The sequence below is a fragment of the Cupressus sempervirens genome, chromosome 7, assembly GCF_028749045.1.
Source record: "Cupressus sempervirens isolate cs-2001-9-10 chromosome 7, ASM2874904v1, whole genome shotgun sequence".
NCBI lineage: Eukaryota > Viridiplantae > Streptophyta > Pinopsida > Cupressales > Cupressaceae > Cupressus > Cupressus sempervirens.
In genome coordinates, this window is record NC_143124.1 from 234708464 (window position 1) to 234727825 (window position 19362).

The 19362-nt window shown below is 32.9% G+C and overlaps 1 pseudogene; it reads right to left on the reverse strand.

The window, feature by feature from the left end:
* Positions 1-16765: 16765 nt before the first annotated feature.
* LOC149546368 (protein ACCELERATED CELL DEATH 6-like) lies at positions 16766-18978 on the reverse strand (annotated as a pseudogene).
* Positions 18979-19362: the final 384 nt, after the last annotated feature.

Genomic DNA, 19362 nt, shown 5'->3' on the forward strand with positions numbered 1-19362 from the left:
TAACATAGTACTCATATCCTCTGAGAGATTTCATCAAAATCGATCCACAAACATTTGAATGTACTAGATCAAGAACACCCTCAGATCTAGTGTCACTTCTTGGAAATATGCTTTCACAAACTTCCCTAACACACATCCCTTACATACATCATCATGCTCTGTGATCACCTCTAAAACACCTGTCATTGTCTCACGAAGCAATCTAAGTGCTCCATGATGAATATGACTCATCCTCCTATGCCATAGCTCTCCAAGATCTCTAGGATTATTTTTGCTCATGAGTGCCTTAGTAGTATCAAACTACAATCTATAAAGGTGACCGCTTGTAACTCCAATAGTTATGGGTGATTTCCTATCCTTGTGCTTAATCAACACATTTGTCCCTGTAAAGAGTACATTATACCCCCTATCCTGAAGAATAGATACAAAAATCAAATTCTACCTAAGCTTGGCACATACAACACATCATAAAGTGGAATTATCTTTCCCTTCTCCCTTTGGAATTGAATAGTCCCTTTCCCAACCAGGTTGAGTTTGGACAAGTTTCCCATAGAAATATGGATGTTGGTATCCTCCTCCTTGTAACTAGAGAAGTACTCTCTAATTCATGTCATATGAAATGATGCCCCATTATCTATATACCAAACACACTATGAGGTTGAGCTAACCATACAAGCTATGAGTGCAAATTCAACTTCCATTCTACTAGAGAGTTCTTTTGCACTTGCTAAAGTTGCCACCTACTTCTTACCCTTCTTCCTCTTTGGGAAATCATTGACATAGTGGTCAAACTCATGACATCCAAAGCACTTGCCCTTAAAATGGTCCTTCTTCTTCTCACTTTGTGAATTCGATTTGGGTATTCTTTAGCTTCTCTCTGAGAATCATCTTCTTGTTGGTGGTAGCATTCTAGTACAAATTTAGAATGGCATCCCATATCTTTTTTGTCATATTTAGCTCTGTGATATGTGGAATAATATGATCCTTGACACAATCAAGGATAATCATTCTCGCCTTGGCACCGTCCTTCTTATATGTTGCAAGCTATGTTGCATCCATTAGTACAAGTACATCACTGATAGCATAATTCTTGATACCATTCTCTTCCAACAATAAAGAAATTATGGTCTTCCAAACACCAAAATTTGAGGCACCATCCAATCTATCCTGATCTCTCAAACCAGTTGAAGCCATCTAAAGGGATTAAAGCAATAATAAATCTAAAGAGATCAAAATTTCTTTCTTAGGGAAAAACTCTTCTACCCTTAACAATGCTATGATACCATGTGAAAATTCAACTATTGCAATCACTGATTATTAATATCCTATTGTAAATTATTATTAAACTATTGAAAACAAATTCCTAGGTAGTATTGAAAAATAACACAACTGCAACTTCACTTATAAAATACTGAAAGAAATGCGCAACACAATGAACACAATATTTTCAAACAAATTTTCCTTGGAAAAACCCATAAGGGAAAACCAATTCTACAAATGAGGAAATATATTAAACTTCAACAAATCAAGAAATACAAAATTCCTTGCCTCTCACTAGTAGAACTCTGACAACCTCCTAATTTCTCCTATTGATATTTCCCACTACTATTCCCATGCTAATATTACGCCATTGCTAACACTACAAGACTGTTTGCTAACACTGCAAACTTACAAACTCATTTGCTAGCACTATAAATGTTTCTCCAAACTTCCTATTTTGCAAACACCGCCTAGAACTTCTTTTATACTACTCTTGTTGGTAAACCAACAGCTAAGAATGATTTACAATCGACAGCTAAGATATAAAACAACTTACCAACACTAAAAATATTGGTTTCTAGTTGATTCTAAAAGAAGTCAATTATTTAATAAATAATTTTCCTTACTCTAACCAATTTGTTAGAGAATATAATTATATACTAAATAATAGCATATGGATGAACAGTTGTCCAAGCTACCAAAACTAACATAGTGTACACTCATATTAAAAGACATTGTTGAAAAACATCGTAGGTAGGGACTAATAAGAACATGCACCATTATATTCATACTTCATCTTGTAGCACAAGGCCGATAGGTTTCAGTGTGAGCTTGACAAAAATAGCATAAATTTGTAAAAGCAACATTTTAAAACCTTATTAATCAATCACTAATTGTTATTAGTTCCTGCCACAGTAGGAAACTATTGCCTATGGTTAGAACTGAACTGGTGATTAAAATTCTTACTAAGCATCAATAAAATTGTTTCATTTTGTTCTTTAGTCATAGCATTGCAAGGCTTTTCTCACGAAACATGATCGATAGTTATCCTCTCACTACCAAATATGAATGGTGTCATCTTCCCACTACCCAAACAGAAGGCTTTGCAAATTTCTATGCGAGAGGAGTGAGTGTCAAAGCAAAATATTGGGGTTACCATTTTCATAGATGGATAGCTAACATGTTTTTGCTAAAAGGTGGGAAAATATCAAAATGCTTTTGTAGAAGATGTTGCGGTTACCATTCTCATACAACTTTAATAGTTGGCATTTATGGATTTTTCTCCTTACATGCAGGCAAGCCATGTGTTGTTTAGTTTAGCCTGCATGAAATAATAATAAAAGGGAGATATTTTTGTTTATCATGATGTACCTTAATTGCATATCATATGTACTTCAACATGCACTAGGATATATTTTTCTTAAATCTATTTTATAGTCTACTAAAACTCATATTTTATGTCCATCTTATACTGGGCCTTTTGGGTTTTGCTCAAATTCCTATCAATGGCTAAGTCATGCTTTGAGTGTTTCATTACTGAGATATCAATTTGTAGTTTGTGCCTCTAATGTCTCTATTGTGATGTGGTCAAGTGAAGTAAGATGGTACAATTGACTAAATTTGGGAAGCAATTCACTTTCCAAGCCTGCATACCTATGTCTTTCGTTCCTTTTTGAATTTGCACTATAGTCCCACTTGCATTCTTTGTTATCATAAATTTCATTGTTCTTTTTGTAGTCTAATAAGATAAGTTTAGTGTTAAAGCTCTATATTAGCTATTGGAAGGTATTACATTAGAATTGATTGAATTCTTGAGATGCTTCAAATTATTTAATATTCATGGTTCTCGAATTGTTTCTTGTTACTAAAGAAAAAGGTAAGAAGGTAATAAATATTTGCAACTATTTAAACAAGTTTAATGACACTGTAAAGTTGAAGCTATTTTTTGGATGTTTTGCATGAGATATGAGTACTGAGTGAATTTGTGATCTATTTTTTCTATAGGTATGAGAATATTTTCAAGACCCATATATTAGGGTGTCCATGCATTATGATTTCTTGTCCAAAGGGAGAAAGATTGATCTACTAAATTAGGCTCCTACATTTAAGCCCATCTTCTCGAAGAGTAAAGAGTGCATGACAAGTCCTTGGGCACTCTTCTTTCACCATACATGTCAAAGGATGCTAGTTTAGAGATCTGTTTTTCTTGAGGCCATTAGAAATATTGTTTCCAACGCTGAATGTCTTTCTCTTTAGGCTCTCCATTCCTGGGAAGGTAGTACCATCAACACATTCCAAGAGATAAAAAAGGGTATGGATTTTATTTATTTTATGACGATCACTTGAGAAATTACTTAACTACTCTAAAATATATTAGTATGGATATACATAAGAATCAATGTGTTCAATCTTCTTTGATCTTAATGACTTTCTAATATGTACGTATAACCTTTTCTAAAATGGATTAAACTAACCATGCCTACATTACTAGTATTTGGTAGTATGCATTTGAGGTTGTGCTCCTCGCAATATTTGGGATGGATGAAACATTAAATAGATGTGTCTAGAAAAAACATATTTTATCATGGAGAATAGATACAATTCAATGACCTTCAACCTTCTTGGCACCCTCTTCAACAAGGTAATGAAGGTGAAACAAAAATATAATTTAGAATTTTTAATTTATTTTTGAAATGTTGGGGAATTAAGTGGCTATGAAGTCTAGAACTTCCCATGGAACTTCCAATAGAAACTTGACAGACCTTTTGATTTGACTACTAGTTTTAGTCTTTGTTAATTACAATGGACTAGGCTGGTGAGGTTCCTAGTAGAACAAAATATAAAAAGTTAACATATGTAGAATTGGCCTTTTAAGCTCCTCCATTTTATAATAGCTATTATTATAATTTATAATAGTTCTTTCAATTAACAATAACAATTCTTTCTATCTTAGGCAGGAACTTAGGGCCCATTTGGCAATAGCAATACAAGCAGAATAGGCATATGTAAATTCATAAAAAATTTAAATTCTTTGTTTGGATGCACGAAATCAGAATTGGAATACAAAATAAAATAGGAATGTGTATTCCAATTTTGGCCCAAAAATAAGGTTTTGCAATTCCACCCAAATAGGTGGAATCGGAATACGTATTCCTATTCCAATTTTATTTATTTTAGAAAGCATAAATTTTTGGGTCCGCAAATTCCCCATCAAATTCTGGCTGAACCAAACAAAGAATATAAATATGTACCCATATTTTCTATTCAGCCCCGTTTGGTTAGGGAAGATGAATTTGTCTCATAACCAAGTTTTCAAAAACCTAGTTATGCATTTTAGGAAGATAGTTGGACCATTTGGTTGATATGGAAGATGAATATACAAATCCATATTCTCCATTTGGTTGCCAATTTAGAAATTGGAATTGGAATAGAATATGATTGGGAATATCTTTTTCTTGCATTTGGTTGTTCATTTTCAAATTGGAATTGGAATTTGAAGTAAAAAATTTTAAACTTATTTTATGATTGAAACACAAGTATTATAATGAGTAAAGCATTAATATTTAATTTAATATTTATGATTACTAATTTTTTTTAATTTAGTGTATATTATTATTTTTAATTCTTGAATATTCAAGTTTTATTTTATTAGTAAAGAATAAATAAAATGATTATTATTTTCTATTTTAATTCTATTTATTAGCAAAGAAAAGTAAAAAATGATCATACTTGCAATCATTTGTACAAAGTTATAAACTGTCCCATAGTTGGGAATTGTGATCATATATATTTATATATTTTTGGAAAATTATATAAGACAAATTCGTTGTCAAATTTTTTCAATCATTTTGCCTTGTTGAACTTCATAGTTTTTCAACTTGAACTTGAACCTTGTGACTTAACCATTAAATATGAGAACACTAGGAAATCCATGCTCTATACGATTATGGCCAATGTTTGGCAAGCAACCCTCTCATGTTGCTCATTCTTCCCATTAATGTTTGTATTGTTAGATGGTCAATTATGCATTTATAAACTATGTATAGATCAAATAGATATCAACATTCAAATAATAATGTCATCTAAACATGTTCAAATTATGAATGTGATCCAAATATGTTTAAATTAGGTATGTGATAAATAATTCAATGTTACATATGTTGCATAAGATAGAAGATAGAAAAATAATATCCATGAATTGATGAGAAAGAACAATATCCATGATCTAAATGGTAGTGTGAAAACACACCGTTACATAGAAAAACACTAGAAAATCCATGCTCTATACCCTTATGCCTGGCATTCGATGAGAAACCCTATCATGTTGCTCAATCTTCCCATTACTATCTATATTGTTAGATGGTCAATCTTTCATATATGAACTAAACATGCTTGAAAAATTAAAACTTGATTATTTTTTAATGGAATACACCAAGGAGTAGCATCAGAAATATTGACCATTTACAAACATGCATAGTAAGAAATCATCAGATAGCTCATTTTTTATTAGCATGTGTGGTCTCGCAATATCAGCAAATCAAGAGCAATAAAATAAATAAAAAAGAAAGACATTTTGTCAATACCATTGAAATACTTGTCAAGAAGCACATACATAGGAAACCAAATTGCGAAAAAAAGATAAGGAATAAAAAAAATATCCAAGCAAATTAGGAATATACATATAACATGGGACAGAATCATGAACTGTACAATAATCTACTAGAAATCTTCAATACTTTTGATAATCTTATCAGTGAGAACATAAATATGTAATCAAATAGGGACAAAAAGACAAGAAATAAAATAAAGAAAAAAAGATAAGAAATAAAAACATATGCAAGAAAATTAGGACTATAGATATAACATAGGAGAAAATCATGAACTACACAATCATCTACCAAATCACATTTCTATCAGCATATGCTCTCAAGTTCTACAATTGAGCATTCATCATTTGCTACTCTTCATGTATTCCACGTATGTATGGTTCAATTATAGCTCTAATTAACAATGCAATGAAACACTATACCAAACGTTTACACGATCATAAACTACATATAGATTAGGTATGTATACATCAAGTATGCTTAGAAAAATAGTAAAAATGTGCTCAGTAACGAGTTCCAATATAGTGTTGTGAGAGATTAATGCAATACCTTTAAACAAAGCCAACTAACCATCTAGAATTACTTCACATGCCAATTGTGTGAATGCCAATGAAATGAATAACTAAACTACATATTGACCAATGCCAATTATTCCAATGAAATGGACAACTAAACTATGCATAGATCAAGTATGTATACATACATACATACATGCATGTACATACATATGCACATACATACATACATACATGTGTGTACACACATATGCACATACATACATAAATATATATACATTAATGCAACACCACTAAATAGAGCCCAGTCAAAAACTGGAATTGCTTCAGATAAAAATCATGCCAATGCCACATAAATGAGCCACTAAACTATGCATTGACCAATACGAATCATGCCAATAAAATTAACAACTAAACTATGTATTGACCAATGCCATTCTTGCTAATGAAATGAATAACTAAGTTATGCATAGATCAAGTAATTAGTTCTAGTTTAGTGTTGTGAGAGATCAATGCAATACTATTAAATAGAGCCAAGTCATAACCTATGTATGGATCAAGTATGTATAGATCAATGGAAATCATGGCTTTTATCTATACATAGTCAATATGTGCTTAACAATGAGTTCCACTATGTGCTCATGTGATTACCTCTGATTACCTATATATATCATAGTGCCAATCATAAATAGAATTACTTCAAATGCCAATCATACCAAAGGTAACTCCTAAAATAGAATTACATCATATGCCAAACATACCAATGCCAATGAAATAGTCAAAATGTACTTAGTAATAAGTTCCAGTATAGTGTTGTGAAAGATCAATGCAATACCATTAAATTAAGCCAAGTGGTAAACTATGTATGAATCAAATATGTATAGATCAATGGAAATCATGGCTCTTATCTATACATAGTTTATCATGGTTCTATTTCTTTCTGCTATCTGCTTAGCAAAATAGTCAATATATGTTGTAACTGTTTGTTTCAAATCTATTTAGCAAAAAAATCAATATATGTTGTAATAGTTTGTTTAGAATCTCTTTAACAAAATAGTCAATATATTCTCACTAACGAGTTCCAGTATAGTGTTGTGAGAGATCAATGCAATACTATTAATCAAAATGAATCATGCTAATGAAATGAACAATTAAACTATGGATATATCTAGTATATATAGATCCATGCAAAACCATTCAACATACTTATGAGGTCATAAACTATGTAGAGATCAATGCAATACCATTAAACAAAGCCAACTCATAAACTATGTATGGATGTTGATCCTATATTTATGTAGTATACATGGCAGATCAATGACAATCATTGCTTTTATCTATAAATAGTTGACCTATACATAGTTTATCATGGTTCTATTTGTATTTGTTATCTATTTAGCAAAACAGTAAATATATGTTGTAACTATTTGTTTTGAATCTGTTTAGCAAAATAGTCAATATATGTTGTAACAATTTATTTAGAATTTGTTTAGAAAAATAGTCAATATGTGCTTATTAATGAGTTCTAGTATAGTGTTGTGAGAGATCAATGCAATACCATTAATCAAAGCAAATCATGCCAATGAAATGAACAACTAAACTATGGATATATCATGTATGTATAGATCCATGCAAAACCATTCAACATACTTATGAGGTCATAGACTATGTACAGATCAATGCAATATCATTAAACACAACCAACTTATAAACTATGTATGGGTGTCTGTCCTATATTTATGTAGTATACATGGCAGATCAATGAAAATCATGGTTTTTATCTATACATAGTTTATCATGGCTCTATTTCTATTTGCTATCTTCTTAGCAAAACAATCAATATATTTTGTAATTGTTTGTTTCGAAGTTGTTTAGAAAGATAGTCAATATATGTCATAATAGTTTTTTTAGAATCTATTTAGAAAAATAGTCAATATGTGCTCACTAATGATTTTTAGTATAGTGCAATGAGATATCAATGCAATACCATTAATCAAAATGAATCATGCCAATAAACTGAACAACTAAACTATGGATATATCAAGAATGTATAGATCCATGCAAAACCATTCAACAGAGGAAACTCATAAACTAGAATTACTTCAGATGCCAATCATACCAATGCCAATGAAATGAACAATTGAACTATGTATTCATCAATGCCAATCATATCATGCCAATGAAATGAACAACTAAACTATGGATATATTAAGTATGTATAGATCCATACAAAACCATCAAACATAAGAAACTCATTAACTAGAATTACTTCAAATGCAAATCATGCCAATGCCAATGCCATGAACAACTAAACTATGTAATAGTTTCTTGCTAGTAATTAGTTCCATTTTAGTGGTGTGAGAGATTAATGCAATACCATTAAATAAAGCCAACTGGTAAACTATGTATGAATCAAATATGTACAGATCAATGGAAATCGTGGCTCTTATCTATACATAGTTTTTCATGGTTCTATTTCTATCTACTATCTACTTAGCAAAATAGTCAATATATGTTGTAAATATTTGTTTCAAATCTATTTAGAAAAATAATCAATATATGTCGTAACAATTTGTTTATGATCTATTTAATAAAATAGTCAATATATTCTCACTAATGAGTTTCAGTATAGTGTTATGAGAGATCAATGCAATACCCTTAATCAAAGTGAATCATGCTAATAAAATGAACAACTAAACTATGGATATATCTATTATGTATAGATCCATGCAAAACTATTCAACATACTTATGAGGTTATAAACTATGTAGAGATCAATGCAATACTATTAAACACAACCAACTCATAAAAATTGTATCGATATCCATCCTATATTTATGTAGTATACATGGAAGATCAATGACAATCATTTTTTTTATCTATACATAGTTGACCTATACATAGTTTATCATGGATCTATTTCTATCTTCTATCTGCTTAGCAAAACAGTCAATATATGTTGTAACTATTTGTTTTGAATTTGTTTAACAAAATAGTCAATATATGTTGTGACAATTCGTTTAAAATCTGTTTAGCAAAATAGTCAATATGTGCTTATTAATGAGTTCTAGTATAGTGTTGTGAGAGATCAATGCAATACTATTAATAAAAGAAAATCGTGCCAACGAAATGAACAACTAAACTACAGATATATCAAGTATGTATAGATCCAAGAAAAACCATTCAACATACTTATGAGGTTATAGACTATGTAAAGATCAATGCAATACCATTAAATACAACCAATTCATAAACTATGTATGGATGTCCATCCCATATTTATGTAGTATACATGGCATATCAATGACAATCATGGCTTTTATCTATACATAGTTGACCTATACATAGTTTATCATGGTTCTATTTCTATCTACTATCTACTTAGCAAAATAATTAATATATGTTGTAATTGTTTGTTTGAACATGTTTAGAAAAAAAGTCAATAAATGCCATAATAGTTTGTTTAGAATCTATTTAGAAAAATAGTCAATATGTGCTCACTAATGATTTTCAGTATAGTGTTGTGAAAGATCAATGCAATACCATTAATCAAAGTGAATCATGCCAATGAAATGAACAACTAAAGTATGGATATATCAAGTATGTATAGATCCATGCAAAACCATTCAACATAGGAAACTCATAAACTGGAATTACTTGAGATGTCAATCATACCAATGCCAATGAAATGAACAACTAAACTATGTATTCATCAATGCCAATCATATCATGCCAATGAAATGAACAACTAAACTATGGATATATCAAGTATGTATAGATCCATGCAATACCATTAAACATAGGAAACTCATTAACTAAAATTACTTCAAATGCCAATCATGCCAATGCCAATGCCATGAACAACTATACTATGTAACAATTTCTTGCCAATAATTAGTTCCATTTTAGTGGTGTGAGAGATTAATGCAATACCATTAAATAAAGACAAATGGTAAATTATGTATGGATCAAATATGTATAGATCAATGGCAATCATGGCTTTTATCTATAAATAGTTGACCTATACATAGTTTATCATGGTTATATTTCTATCTACTATCTGCTTAGTAAAAAATTCAATATATGTAGTAACAGTTTGAACAACTAAATTATGGATATATCAAGTATGTATAGATCCATGCAAAACCATTCAACATGGATAACTCATAAACTAAAACTACTTTAGATGTCAATCACACCAATGCCAATGAAATGAACAACTAAACTATGTAATGGTTTCTTGCCAGTTCACTTAGAAAAATAGTCAAAATATGCTTAGCAAGGAGTTCTAGTATAGTGTTGTAAGAGATCCAATGGCAATAAAATGAACAACTAAACTATGTATTGATCATTGCCAATCATGCCAATGAAATGAACAAAACTATTTAGTGATCAATACCAATCATGCTAATGAAATGAACAACTAAATTATGTATTGATCAATGCCAAACATTAAATAGAGGCAACTCATAAATTGATCCATGTAAAACAATTAAATAGAGGCAACTCATAAATGATAATTATTTCGGATGCCAATCATACCAATGCCAATTAAATTGTCAAAATGTGCTCAGTAATGAGTTCTAATATACTGTTGTGAGATCAATATAGTTCTAGTTTAGTGCTATTAGAGATCGATACAAAACCATTGAATAGAGCAATCACGTAGCATACGTCATTGCAATCTAGTCATTAGCTAAAATAACTAAATCGTACCAAATGTCATTGCAATCCAGTCCACTCTTTCCACTTCATCCATCATCAAGAACCCCTTGGCTCTTTTATGTTGAAGCATGAATGTATCATGTGCTTTCACAAAAACTACTCAACTTAGTTCAAGGACAGCTTTGAGCGCAGTATATGCGGCACTTAAAACATTATCCTCTTTCGATTTATCCTTTACAATCTAAGGCTTACTGAGGCTATCTTTCAGTTCCTTTATAGTTTTGCATATCACATCCAATGATGTAGATAGAGTTGTCTTCTTCCTCTTTCCCCTCCTTGATGATTATGGTGGAGGAGTCCCTCTACCACTTGCACTCAACTGATTGGAATGATATACCTCTTCATCAAAATTTGGTTAGTTGTTAAGAGGTGTACCACAATTGGTATCGTCCTCATCAAGCACATAGAATGCATTGTTCATAGGGTGCCCTTCTTCAGCATCAAGGGGCATTGTAGCTGCGAACTCTTCAGCAATGTCATTGCCAACAATTATAGCCAACTCATTGAAATGTTAGAAAAATGACCTCTTATACCTTTTTGCATTTTTGAATTCTCTTCTCTACATGTAAGCATTAATAGATGGATTAGGTTGTTAGTTATTCATTACTAAAATAAGAAAAAAAAAAATTCTTCAATCAAAAGAGTACAAATATCATCCTACCTTCAAAAGCTCATCCCACATAGAATCCTCAACATCTACAGTTTGAGTTTCTTCATTCCTAGCTAACCTACTTGTATTTTTTAGGTCCTTCATTACTCTATATTCAACTTTCCATGTTTTCAGATTATTCTTAAAATGATTTCATGATAGATTCAAGTTCATCCCTTCATTGAATGTCCTCTCTATAGTAGTCCAGGCTTCTTTTTAAAACCACCTTTACCTTTTTGTCCAAGATGAACTTGTTCGAGGAGCAAGTCTAGAAACTTACATTCCATCGGTTTTGTCCACATTTTCTTCTTTGAAGAAGAATATTTGTTGCTCACAGTGAGGGATCCATCTATATCACTCAAAGCAATGGGAAAGCACATCTGGTTCACATGATCAAATCCATCCATGCTCATCATGAGCTCAATATATGCCATTGTGTACTCCTTCCTATATTTCATTTAAATTTGAAGGTGATAAACTTTAAATATCAATTTGTAATACATCATAATGGAACGAGGGTAACATATTGAATAGGAAAACGTATTACAATTTAAAGTAATCATACAATTTAAATTGAAAGTTACTACTCTTTAAATTTAAATGGAATGCAACAAGGAGTAACATCAAAAAAATAGAATTTTCAGTGAATTTGTTATTCTCTTGTTACTAGTGGGCTTATGATCTTCACCATTTGGTAGTCCTTGCTATATTTCATTTAAAATTAAAGATGATAAAATTTAAATTTCATTTTTTAATACATCCTAATGCAATGAGGGTAACATTTAATAAACTTGAAAGAATTTAACTAAAGATGATAAACATTATGCAACTACAACATGCAATAGTTTGAGTAATTTTGAGGCAACAGATAGGAGGTATAACTGAGAGACATTTAAGCTACTCCTATCAGATGATACACATCATCAACCTATTGTACTAGTCAATTCAAACTTTTCCAAATCATCAAATACTATAAATTTAATTGTAATTGTGTTGGTGGATGGAAGATTTGTGCACAAAATATCATTTACAGAGGCTTGGTGTGCAAGTTGCAATAATGATGATAACACATTAGCATCAATAAAACTACCAGCAAGACAAAATGGTGATATCAATGGTAGGTAAATAGTCATGAGCCCCATTATGAAGCATTTTTTTGTACTTTCTCAATGCAAAGATGTATAATAATTGTGCTTTCTTACATTTAAAACAATGTAATCTACATTTCAAGTTTGATTTATATAGCAGATATGATCAAGAGTTTTTGTACAAAAAGTAGGTGTGAAATTGAAAGTTAATGCTCTTCTTATTTAATTGGAATGTAGCAAGGACTGATATAAGAATAACGAAGTTACACACCATCATTGCATATGCATACATCAATTTAATAATATAAAGCACATTGCCTTCTAATAAATCATTCATTCTTGGAATCTATAATCTTCCTACATCCTACTTGCTATATCTTCTCAAAATTGGGCCCACTCATTTCTATCCTCCTAAGACAACTCATATGTCTCAAGCAGTTCTACCTATATCCCATCATGGTCATCTTCCTCTTCAATAGCTATTTCTGATGGAAGGTCATCCTCTATTGTAATGAAATTGTGATGTATGCAACATGCTAAAACAATATAGGATTGTGTCATGATATCATAAGATGTTTCATGTCTCAAGATTGGAAAATGTTGCTTTAGAATACCAAACGTACATTCTACTGCATCTTTAAGAGAGGAGTGTCAATGGTTGAACAACTCATGTGTAGAGTTTATTGGGTTATCTCATGACCACTCTTTCAAGTGGTAGCATGTACACCGATAAGGAGCAAGAAATTCAAGTGCATTTGGATATCAAACATCCACTGGAAAACATTTTCCTACATAAAGAAAGTATATTGTCAATACTTGAAACATTTAGCATACGCTTGAGTATATTAAAATGTGATTTGGCTTACTAGGAGGAACTACAAGTGGATCTGATCTAGACAAAGTTGAGGCTAGAAAATGGCTATCTATAGTAGAGCCTTCCCAACCAGCAAGGTAGTACTGAAACTTACAATCAAAGTAGTAGACACCCATAACATTTTGCGGTAGGTTCCCTTTTCTATCATGATATTTACCTTGTATGTCAACATTGACTCACACTGAAATATGGGTTCCATCGATAGCTACAATGGAATCCTATGGGATATGATACACTGATCAAATGTATGCTCAAGTAATAATAAGATAAGGACAACAATCTAGATAATAAACTTGTAACAATGCATGATTTACCTTAAAGAACAGTTCAAAATGATCCTTCCCACTAATTTCAGAAGGAGTGCCTAGACCAGGTGGTATGAAGTAATCCCTATGAAGGGCTAAGATAGTCATCAATACCTTGTGGAAGTACCGACTAACTATCTCTCTTGGGTGCCCACAGTTATGGGAAATCTTGCGGTTCCTTAGATTGTGCCCAAGGGTGTGGAAGAATATCACTAGTTGTTCCTCTAACTTCAAGTGGATCATATCTCTCAAGCTTCCTTTCAACCTGAGAATATGAGCTAGAGAAAAGAAGGCTACCCTACTCATCCAAATCTAATCATGACAATCCACCTCATTGGAATGAATAATGTCTCTACAAAAGAAATTTTCTTTTCTTATTCATTACCCATTTGACTTCCTTCTTGGGCTAATAGTGCTTTGGCTATGCCAACAAAAGAAAAAAGAATTGTGAGAATGTGAGTGTATGTGATCTTCCTAAACTATGCATCCTTAAATCTCTATATTATCCATTGGATCCATCAGTGGCTTAAAAGGTGGGCAAATCATACACTATCAATTATGAGATACAATGTGGTTATTTGCTAGCCTCATTGCATTAAGAAGTGAATTATTTATTCAAACACAGTAAGGAGTACCAACTATTGAGGATCATAAGCCCATAATGAACAAATTACAATAATGTGTCATTCTACTCCATGTAATCTATCTACCAATGAAAGCATAATAATGATTCCATTTGTCTATATGTACACAGACACACATATGTATGTATGTATGTATACACACACACATTTATGTATGCCTTTATGTACACACACACACATTTATGTATGTACATGCACATGTATGTATGTATGTACACGCACATGTATGTATGTATGTACACGCACATGTATGTATGTATGTACACGCACATGTATGTATGTACGTACACGCACATGTATGTATGTATGTATGAATTTGGGTTTTTTATGAATGTGTTTTAGTAAACCATCTGATTTGCCAAAACTGAGGCTCATCTTTTAGAAGATGAAAATGAGCATTGTTGGCATGTGGGAATAGGGTTTATTTCTACATTTATCTATACATAGTTTATCACCTCATACACTATGTATAGTTGATGTATACAGAGTTTAGTTGTTCATTTCATTGGCATGATTTGCATTGATCTTATTACTGAACACATGTTTACTGTTTTCCTAAGCAGATTTGAAACAAATTGTTACAACATATATTGATTGTTTTGCTAAGTAGATAGCAGATAGAAATAGAACTATTATAAACTATGTATAGATAAAACCTATGATTTTCATTGATCTGCCATGTATACTACATAAATATAGGCCAGATTTAGTATCCACTTTTTAACAATGCAAAATCAAAACATGTGTATAGAGTCATGGGCATAAAGACTTTAGTTAGGTACCATCCATACATAGTTTATGAGCAGGCTGTGTTTAATAAAATTGTAATGATCTATACATAGTTTATGACTTGGTGATGTTTAATGGAATTGCAATGATCTATACATAGTTTATGACTTGGTTGTGTTTAACGAAATGGCAATGACCTATACATAGTTTATGACCTCATAACCTATATGCATGAACTATGTATAGATCAAATCCAAGATTGGCATTGATCTATACATGGTGTATGGCCTCATAAACTATGTATGGATAAAAGCCATGATTGCCATTGATCTATACATAGTTGATCCATACATATTTTGCAACTTGGCTCTATTTAATGGTATTGCATTGATCTCCCACAACATTATACTAAAACTCATTACTGGCAAGAAACTGTTACATAGTTTACTTGTTCATTTCATTGGCATTGGCATGATTGACATTTGAAGTAATTCCAGTTTATGAGTTTCCTAAAATGAATGGTTTTGCATTGATCTCTCATGGCACTATATTGGAACTCATTAGTGAGCACATGTCGTCTATTTTGCTAAATAGATTCAAAAAAAACTATTACATCATATATTGACTATTTTGTTAAGTAGATAGAAGATAGAAATAGAACCATGATATAAACTATGTAATTAAATAATCAGAGGTAATGACATGAGCACATACTAGAAGTCACTGCTGAGCACATATTGACTATTTTGCTAAACAAACTAGCAAAAAACTATGACATATCTATGTAAAGAAAAAACCCAAAATGCAAAGGTGGGTGGGAGAATAGAACCGCGCGCGTAGAGATTGGTGGGAGAAGAAACCCCACAACTATCATTGACAGCAAAAAAACCCCACAGCTGTCAACCAAAGTGGAGAACAATGGTCCAAAAACTTTAAACTTGTCGGCACCCACAAAAAGCCCCAAATATCCAAAGTCGGCGGTGTCCACAGAAACCCCCAAAACTCCAAATTTGTCATCATCCACAAAAACCCCAAGCTCGCCCAAGAACACTAGAAACCCAAGTCACAGGAGGAAAAAAGGCTCACTAGTTCATCTTCCCAAATGCTTCTATCATCTTCCAAAACCTTAATACAAATTTTGCGGACTACCTTCGTAAAAATCCATAATCGGGTTTTCATTTCTAATTCCACCTATTTTTTGGAAAAAACTTCTTTCAGTTTTGCTCCAAAATTGGAAGAAAAAACAAATAATCGGGTTCTACGTTTGGTGAACCAAATACCCCCATTTTGTTGCATAACCAGGTTTTCACCATCAGAACCCTATTCTGCCCCTCGTATTCTTGTAACCAAATGGGGCCTTCCAGGATAACTATTCCAGAATAGCTATTCCTATTCCCCTATTCCTATACCTGCAGCCAAACAGGCCTTTAGCTGCCCTGCAGCACTTGTTTATCTTTGTTATGGGTACTCTTGTAATAGTTGGAGAACACGCACCAATTCTAAAAGTCTTAATCCTTCTAGTTTGCTCCCACACATGGTCAGGAGGAAAAGGAATTAGGCCATTCAGGTGATTGAATCGGGCCTTTTTCACGAAAAGCTTTGAGCCCAGGTACAAAAATGTGAGATTTCCACAACAGCAAATGATATACACTGCCAATGTGTGAGCCTCGCGGTTAAGCATGGTATACACTGCGGCCATGAAGCCATAGGCTGTAAAGGCAAACGTGGCACAAACCAATAGGTTAGTAGTGCATACGAACAATATCTTGTCCCCTGTGGTGATTGGTGTACTCATCTGCCACATCAGCACCACGAGGAGCGACACGAAGAATGCCAGGCAATTAAAGATGAGAAAGATCTTGAAGGAGTCCAACCGAAGAAGAATAGGAGACCCTAAACAGTTTTTTGGGTCTGATCCAGCTGGAGTTTGCGATCCAATCTTTGAGTCCCCATTTTCATTCCCATCATCCGTAACAAAACTGCCCGGAACTGTGAAAGCAGCCGTAAATGCCATTGTCGCTAACAAAACTGCCACCACTAATTCTGTGCTACGCTTGTCATCATATGCTTTGTTCACCATGTTAATGGACTTCTCGTACTTGTGTGCGCTCACCTATTGAGAATTGTACAAGAAAGGCTTCCGTTTAAAAGGATAATTCGATAGCACTGCAATTATCTTGTCAGATTCGTAATACTCTGTGTTTTCTCTCACAATGTCCAGGGCCGTTGAGCCTTCCTTGTTAACGGCGAACTTGTTTATCCCCACTATACCCAGCAACGAGTTAACCATCTACAAAATACACACTCAAATTAAGTGATTTCTCCAAATCTAATTGATTATATATAGAGTCCAAGTGCCGTGGAAATAAATTCAATGATACCCAATTGATCTATATATTAAATATAAAATGTGTACTTTTAAAACATTTTTAAAATTCAGTGATAACAAGGCCTTTGTTTAGAGAGAAACTTACATTCAAGTTCTTTTCCCTCGCTGCAATATGCAGAGGTGTGTCTCCTTCACTTATCCCTGAGGAAGAATCTTCCTTTTTAGCTGGATCTACTTCTTCTGAAGGCTTCTCAACTCCTTTGTTGACCAAGTATGATAAGCCTATCGTTCTATTGAGGTAATCTACAATTCGCATTTGGCTAACTTGTGCAGCTAAGTGCAGCACGGTCATTCCACAACTATTTCGTATTTCGACAGCGGCTGGACACTCATTTATCAACTCTTGTACTCCTTCCAGATGCCCAAGTTTTACTGCCAGACAGAGTTTCGTGGCTCTCATTATCCCTATAACACAATTCGGCCTCAAATTCTATTAAAATGTGCATTATATCGACGTAGTTTCTTCCAACGGCTACATGAAGCTGTGTTGCGATGTTCATCCGTTTCTTCGACTAACTGCCTTGCATAATCTGAATTTAGTATATGATTCACTATACGTGCAAAATAATTATCCAAATTTAGACAACATGTTCTTAAAGAATGCCAAGTCTGACTGTGTTCGCAAACTATTCTAGATATACCTAAAGCTTAACAGATACTCGACAAAGAAACATAAATTATAAATACCTGAATCTCCTCAGTTGACTGCAACAGTTAAACAGGTTCTCCTGTTCTTCGTGACTTGAACAAGGCTCGATGGACATTTGGCAAATATTGCCTCCACTGTGGCTAAATTGCCGCTTTCGTAGGCTTTCAAGGAGCCGTTTCATCATGCTTGTTACGGACATCCACACCACAGTCTTGTTGTTGGAGTAGAATCTCCACAACATTAGAGAAACCTCCTTGTACAGCCAAGTGAAGCACAGTATCCTTTTCAGCATTGGTGGCCTTCACAAGCAGAGGCTGGGCTTCTAGATCGCTTTCGTTCACAAGTTTCAGGAACTCCTAAACAAATGGAAGATTTCCAACACTGGAAGCCAGATGGAGAAGAATATTTTCCTCTCCAGGTGTAAAACTGTTGACGAATTTTCTAAGTTTGGGTATCTCAACTGTCCCACTTGGTTGTTCATTTACTCATGCTGCATTGAATGCCTCAAAACCGATCCACCAATTTGTTGATGATCAGATGCCATGGCAAATATATGCTTCTTTGTAATATGAGTAAATAGTACAACACAATGCTATGCAGAACATAATATGTAGAGGCAGTGTAAATTGGGAATGATGGACAACGGCGATCGTGGATGGCCATTTCGGTAAATATTCCAAATGTGAATACTTCGAAAACTTTTGTCCGAGTGTCCCCTTTCCTTTTATAAGTCGAAATATCACTTTTTCTTTATTTAGAATAGGATGTAGGTTTCGTTGATTCGGTAAAAATAATTAGTCTTCAAACATTCATTCGTTTAAATCACGGAACTATTGTGGAGGTTGTAAATTTAATCTTTTTTCATTCAGCATATTATATGGCTATGATTTCTTGTATGAATTTGTTTTCCACACATCATGTATATATT